Source organism: Alexandromys fortis, unplaced genomic scaffold (assembly GCF_014885135.2).
Source record: "Alexandromys fortis isolate MF-2015 unplaced genomic scaffold, M_Fortis_MF-2015_v1.1 scaffold_508, whole genome shotgun sequence".
NCBI lineage: Eukaryota > Metazoa > Chordata > Mammalia > Rodentia > Cricetidae > Alexandromys > Alexandromys fortis.
In genome coordinates this window covers 7,557-14,838 of record NW_026068386.1, presented here as the reverse complement: position 1 = coordinate 14,838, position 7,282 = coordinate 7,557, and positions in this window count along the sequence as shown.

Genomic DNA, 7,282 nt, shown 5'->3' with positions numbered 1-7,282 from the left:
TCCAGTGGCCAGACAAAACCATAGGTAGTAGTAATCCATTATCTTGTGTTTTTAACTATTTCCTACTGTAATGATACATCTTTTATTGGTGTTGAATATTAAAATACTGTAAAATGAAAAAGAGGCTTGACTACATCGCATTTTTACCTGTGTTCTCTATATTCCACAAAGAACAACTTCACTTCATAATGGTTTTGTCTTGTTATTTGTCTTTTTTGTACTTGTCAGAATTATTCATTAAAACTAAAGCCTGAAATCAGTGCTAGAGACCCTTTTGAAGTAAACTCAAAACCCTCAGTTGACTCTAGCCCAATAAAAATACCATATAGCTATGTTTTATTTAATTATCTTATTGGTGCCAAGTAGGAGCACAGATGTGCTGGCTATTTTCATTCCAACTTGAAACAGGTTACGGCCTGAGCGAAGGGAAACCCATTTGAGAAAATTCCTTCATCACAACTGACTGTGCGTAAGCCTATAGAGAATTTTTTTAGTTATTGATGAGGAATTGAGCAGACAATTGTTGGCACGGTTTTCCCTGGGCTGGAGGTGGTTGGTTCTATAAGAAAGTAGTTTGAGCACCAATGGTGAGCAAGCAAATAAGAAGGATCACTCCATCAATTTGCTTTATCCAGGTTCTTTTCCTATTGAGTTCTTTTTTTCTTTTTTCTCTCTCTTTTCTTTCTTTCTTTAAAATTTCCACCTCCTCCCCTCCTCCTATTTTCCTCCCACTCCCCGTATTCCCCCCTCCTTCTCCAGTCCTAAGAGAAGTCAGGGTGCCCTGCCCTGTGGAAAGTCCAAGGCCCTTCCACCTTCATCCAGGTCTAGGAAGGTGTGCATCCAAACAGACTAAGCTCTCAAAAGCCAGTACATGCAGTAGAATCAAAACTCAGTGCCATTATCATTGGCTTCTCAGTCAGCCCTCATTGTCAGCTACATTCAGAGAGTCCGGTCTGATCATATGCTGTTCAGTCCCAGTCCAACTGGCCTTGGTGAGCTCCCATTATCAGCCCCATTGTCTCAGTGGGTGGACGCACCCCTCGTGGTCCTGACTTCCTTGCTCATGTTCTCTCTCCTTCTGCTCTTCATCTGGATCTTGGGAGCTCAGTCCAGGGCTCTGTCTCTATCTCCATCCGTTGCTGGATGAAGGTTTTATGGTGATATGCAATATATTCATCAGTGTGGCTATGGGATAAGGCCAGTTCAGGCACCCTCTCCTCTGCTGCCCAAGGACCTAGCTGGGGACATCCTTTTGGACACCTGGGAACCCCTCTAGAGCCAAGTCTCTTGCCAACCCTAAAATGGCTTCCTTAATTAAGATATCTTCTTCCCTGCTCCCATATCTACCCTTCCTCCATCCCAACCATCTCATTCCCCCAAGCTCTCCCCAGTCTTCCCCTTCTCCCTTCTCTTTCCCCATCTCCTCTTCCCCCTCCCTACCCCCACCCCTATGGTCCTAACTTTTGCCTGACAATCTTGTCTACTTCCAATATCCAGGAGGATAAATATATGTTTTTCTTTGGGTTCACCTTCTTATTTAGCTTCTCTAGGATCACGAACTATAGGATCAATGTTCTTTGTTTATGGCTAGAATCCATTAATTAGTGAGTACATACCATATTCTTATCTTTGGGTCTGGGTTATCTCACTCAATAAAGTGTTTTCTATTTCCATCAATTTGCATGCAAAATTCAAGATGTCATTGTTTTTTTTTTTACCACTGAATAGAACTCTAATGTGTATATATGCCACACCTTCTTTATCCATTCTTCCATTGAGAGGCACCTAGGTTGTTTCCAGGTTCTGGCTATTACAAAGAGTGCTGATATGAACATAGTTGAACAAATTCTTTAGTAGTATGATTGGGCATCTCTTGGGTATATTCCCAAGAGTAGAATTGCTTGATCCTGAGGTAGGTTGACTCCGTTCCTGAGAAACCACCACACTGATTTCCAAAGTGGTTGCACAAGTTTGCATTCTCACCAGCAATGGATGAGTGTTCCCCTTCCTTCACATCCTCTCCAGCATAGGTTATCATTGGTATTTTTGATTTTAGCCATTCTGGCAGGTGTAAGGTGGTATCTCAAAGTTGTTTTTGAGATACCATCCTATTGAGTTCTTGTCCTGACTTTTTGTGATGATGAAAAGTGATGAGAAAATGTATACCAATAATCCCTTTGTTACCAAGGCTGCTTTGGTCTACATCTTTTATCACAATAATCACACTCCAGGTGAAAACAATTCATTACCAGAATTGTGTTGTACTGCTGTAATAGACCTAACCATGTTGCTTTGTGAAGGTTTCTGGTAAGATTCGGAACCTTTGGGCAAGAAAAGCCATTGAGATCTGAGACAGACACCTCTGTATGATCAGTGACCTCTGCAGGAATATGTCTGAGCCAGGGACGTCTGGAGGAACAGCCCTGAGCCAGTGCCCTCCCCAGTAGCAGGTCTGAGGCAATAACCTCTACAAGAGCAATTATAGGAGTGTGACTGTTGGCAGAGGTCACTTTTTCATATCCTTGCTGCAAAGACTCTTGAAATAACCACACAAAAACTATATTATTTAAACCACTGCTTGGTCAACCACTTAAGTGTACTGCTAGGTAGCTATTATATCTTTGGTTGTTCCATTTCTGTTATTTTAAATTTTACCATGAGTCTCGTGGCTTACTAACAAGGTTCTGGCTGGTAACTCACGTCTATCTCTTCTGGCTGCCCCATAGCTTCTCACTGACTCTGCCAGCATTCAGTTTAGTTTTTCCTGCCTAGCTCTATTCTCCTAAATCAGTGGCCAAAATAAATTCTTGATTCATTAATTAACAAATATCGCACATATACAAAAGGATTTCCCTCACCATTTCCCCCTTTCTGTTTAAATAAAGAGAATTGTTTTAACTTTAACATAGTATACGTACATACAACAAAACAGTTATCAATCAAGAATTGCAGTTACAATATTGATATCTACTTTATCTTTTATCATAACTAAGGAAAACTATAACTATCTATTCTTCAAGTCCCTTAAAGATTCCAGAAGGGTATAATATTACCTAAGTAAACAAGAAATACATTGTCAGCATCTTCCAAAACTCTCGAATTGACAGAGTCATCTCACTGCCTGATAGTCACTCAAAGTTCTTTTTTAATGTTGCAGGCACCCATCTTCAGCCTACTGGCCCATAATATCTGGCAGACTTTTCTGTGAAGCTGAAAATTTCGAAGAGTGTTCTGCCTACATTGGCAATTTATCAGTCAGTTCCTCTGTGTCCTCCAAATGTCTGGTAGACTCTTTTTTTTCTTTTTTTTCATTCAAAAATTTACACTTTCTCCTCTCCTCCCATTCCCATCCTGCTCCTCCACTCCCCCTTCTCCCTCCCCCTCCCTCCTTAAGAGAGGACAGGGAACCCTGCTCTGTGGGAAGTCCAAGGCCCTCCCCCCTACATCCAGGCCTAGGAAGCTGTGTATACAAATAGACTAGGGTCCCAAAAAGCCAGTGCATGCAGTAGAAACAAGTCCCAGTGCCTTTATCAATGGCTTCTCAGTCAGCCCCCCTTCTCAGCCACATTCAGAGAGTCCAGTTTGATCACATGCTCATTCAGTCCTGGTCCAGCTGGATTTGGTGAGATCCCATTAGAACAGGCATACTGCCTCAGTGGATGGACCAACCCCTTGCAGTCCCAACTTCCTTGCTCATGGTAGACTCTTTTATGAAGCAGGAGCCCCGAAGGACTGTCTCACCTTCTTTAGGCAACCTCAGTAGTCATTTTTCTGTGGGTCCTGAAAGTCCAGTTCACACAGAACAACATGACCATTAACTTGTATTTCTTAATTATACATTCCATTTTTAATGAGATGCATAAACAATGCCTTAGGCAAGAGCAGAATTATACATGTAACAAACTGACTTTAAAAGCCAGGCGGTGGTGGCACACGCTTTTAACCCCAGCACTTGGGAAGCAGAGGCAGGCAGATCTCTGTGAGTTCAAGACCAGCCTGGTCTACAAGAACTAGTTCCAGGACAGGCTCCAAAACCACAGAGAAACCCTGTCTCGAAAAATAAAAAAAAAACTGACTTTAAATTTGATTCAATAAATTAAGATCTATACCAACACAAATATATATAGCATATCTACCTTTAAATGTAAACAAATATTTATAGACAATATTTGGGAATATGGGTAGAATTATTTCCAAATTGCTTCATGCTTTTTGTTGAGCAAAGTATTTTGGGAGATGCTCATGGTAACATTTTGGGGGATCTTGCCACATCAAACTACATTAGTTTAAAATTAATCCACAGATTCTCAACCTCTGTGGAAAGAAAAGAAGAATCTCTTTTCCAAAGCAACAAATTCTTAGACCCAAATTCTGAAGTCATGATACCTTTAAAATATCTATGGTGGTTTAAGTTAGCAGCCCATAAAATGAAATGATTGTCTGTACTTAACTCCTTCACAATAAAGAAATTCAAAGAAAGCAGAATAATATACATAATTCAGACTGTCTTTGTATATTTCATCTTTATGTGGCTTAATTTTTTACTCCATTATTTTTTCTACAAGCTTAATATTTATTTAATATCTTTACTCCTTTAATCTATAACTTTCTGTACTCTTTTTTATTACATTTACTGTATCTTTACTCTTTTTCTTCTCTCGCCCAAGTCTAGGTATACTTTTTAAACACACTGCATCTCATTTAGAGGTCTTTTATGTCTGAATCTGTTCTAATGTGTATCTGAAATCCTTTTCTGTACAGGAGCACTTCTTAAAATGCTAACCCATGGCATGACAAGGACTAAGGCTACTTTGCCTTTTGGCTCTGCCCAGTCCAACATGGTTGGGTGGAGATCTGTTTAGCATAAGCCATGCACACAGCCCCATTTTCAGGCACAAAGAGGGTCTGTGTTGCCATTAAGGAAGTTGTACACTCTGCTCATAAATCCCACTTAAATGCTCTATAACCAGTCCTCCCAAAGAAGTCAGAGTTGTTTGTGTGTGAACCAGGAAGCCACAGGTTATAAAGAAGCCACACAGTTTTCCAGCAACTCTCCTAAAGCATCTGTGGCATCACCGCTCACCAAGAGCCCATCTAGAAAAAAAAAGTTGTTGTTACCAAAAGTCATGCTTAACTCTGCTCTTTTGTGTCTAAAATTTCTTTTTAAGATTTCTCACATTATTATGTGGGATCTTGGGGGTAAGGTGGCATGGGGCTAAGGGGAAATGGGGTGAGAAAAGTGAGAAGAGGAGGATAGGGGGAGCTTGGGCGAAAGGGATGGTTGGGATAAAGAAAGGGTGGATACGGAAGCAGAGAAATATATATCCTAATTAAAGGAGCCATCATAGGGTTGGCAAGAGACTTGACTCTAGAGGGGCTCGCAGGTGTCCAGGGAGTTGTCCCCAGCTAGTACCTTGAGTAACTGAGGAGAGGGAACCTGAAATGACCCTATCCTATAGCCATACTGATGAATATCTTGCATATCACCTTAGAATCTCCATCTGGCGATGGATCGAGATAGAGACAGAGACCCAAATTGTATCACCAGACTGAGCTCTTAAGGTCCAAATGAGGAGCAGAAGGAGGGAGAACATGAGCAAAGAAGTCAGGACCAGGAGGGGTGCACCCACCCACTGTGACAGCGGAACTGATCTATTGGGAGCTCACCAAGACCAGCTGGACTGGGACTGAATAAGCATGGGATGAAACCGGACTATCTGAACATGGCTTACAATGAAGACTGATGAGAAGCCAAGGACAATAGCACTAGGTTTCGATCCTAATACATGAACTGGCTTTGTGGGAGCCTAGCCTGTTTGGATGCTCACATTCCTGGACCTGAATAGAAGTGGGAGGACCTTGGACTTCCTGCAGGGCTCTTCAGTCTTGAGAGGGAGGGGGAATGGGGTGGGGGGAGGGTGAGAGGAGTGTGGGAGGAGGAAAAGGGAAATGGGAAATGGGAAAGAGGTGGAAATTTTTTTTCAACAACTAAAAAAAAATAAATTAAAAAAAATACTAAATGAAAAAAAAAATCCACCACTGCTCTAAGAACTAAGCTTACAAACCATGTCCCCCTCAAAAACCTGTGTATTCCTAACTTTAATCTTTCTCCAATATCTTATCTGATATTGACTTTAAAAGAGGATTTATATAATATCAAAAAAAAATCTCCGGTTTCTAACTCTATTTGTAACTGCAAGCCTGTTAAATAAAGAACACAATCTTTCATTTTATGCCTAGCATTGTATAGCTGAAAAAAAAAACAATAAGATAACCTTTGCAAACACAAATGTTATAGCTCCCCCCAAATTTTTCTGTTAGTCACATTTTAATCTTATTTATTCACATGATCATTTTACACGCAAACAAAGAAATAGAAATGAACACAGATTCAACACAATGTCCATCAAAATCCCAGCAAAATTCTTCAAAGACCTTGAAAGAATGGTTCTCGACTTCATATGGAAAATCAAAAAACGCAGGATAGCCAAAAAAAGTCCTTTACAATAAAAGAACTTCTGTCTCCCCATCTCCCCTTATCCCCACCACTGCCCGTGCTCCCAACCCCTGACCAGAGAGAGAAGGGAGAAGGGGAGGATGGGGAGAGCTTGAGGGGATGGGATGGTTGGGATGGAGGAGGGTTGGATATGGGAGCAGGGTAGTAGATATCTTAATTAAGGGAGCCATTTTATGGTTGGCTAGAGACTTGACTCTAGAGGGGTTCCCAGGTGTCCTAGGAGATGTCCCCAGATTGTTCCTTGGGCAGCAGAGGAGAGGGTGCCTGAACTGGTCTTGTTCTATAGCCACACTGACGAATATCTTGCATAATACCATAGAACCTTCATCTGGTGATGGATGGAGATAGAGACAGAGACCCACATTGGAGCACTGGACTGAGCTCCCAAGGTCCAAAGGAGGAGCAGAAGGAGGGAGAACATGAGCAAAGAAGTCAGGGCCATGAGGGGTGCGTCCACCCACTGAGACGGTGGGACTGATCTAATGGGAGCTCACCAAGACCAGTTGGAATGGGACTGATGGAACATGTGATGAAACCAGACTCTCTGAATGTGGCTGACAGTGGAGGCTGACTGAGAAGCCAAGGACAATGGCACTGGGTTTTGAGTCTACTGCATGGATGGGCTTTGTGAGAGCCTTGTCTGTTTGGATGCTCACCTTCCTGGACCTGGGGGGAGCGGGGAGGACCTTGGACTTCCCATAGGGTAGGGAACCCTCTTCTCTTTGGCCTGGAGAGGGAGGGAGAGGGGAGTGGGGGGAGGGGAGG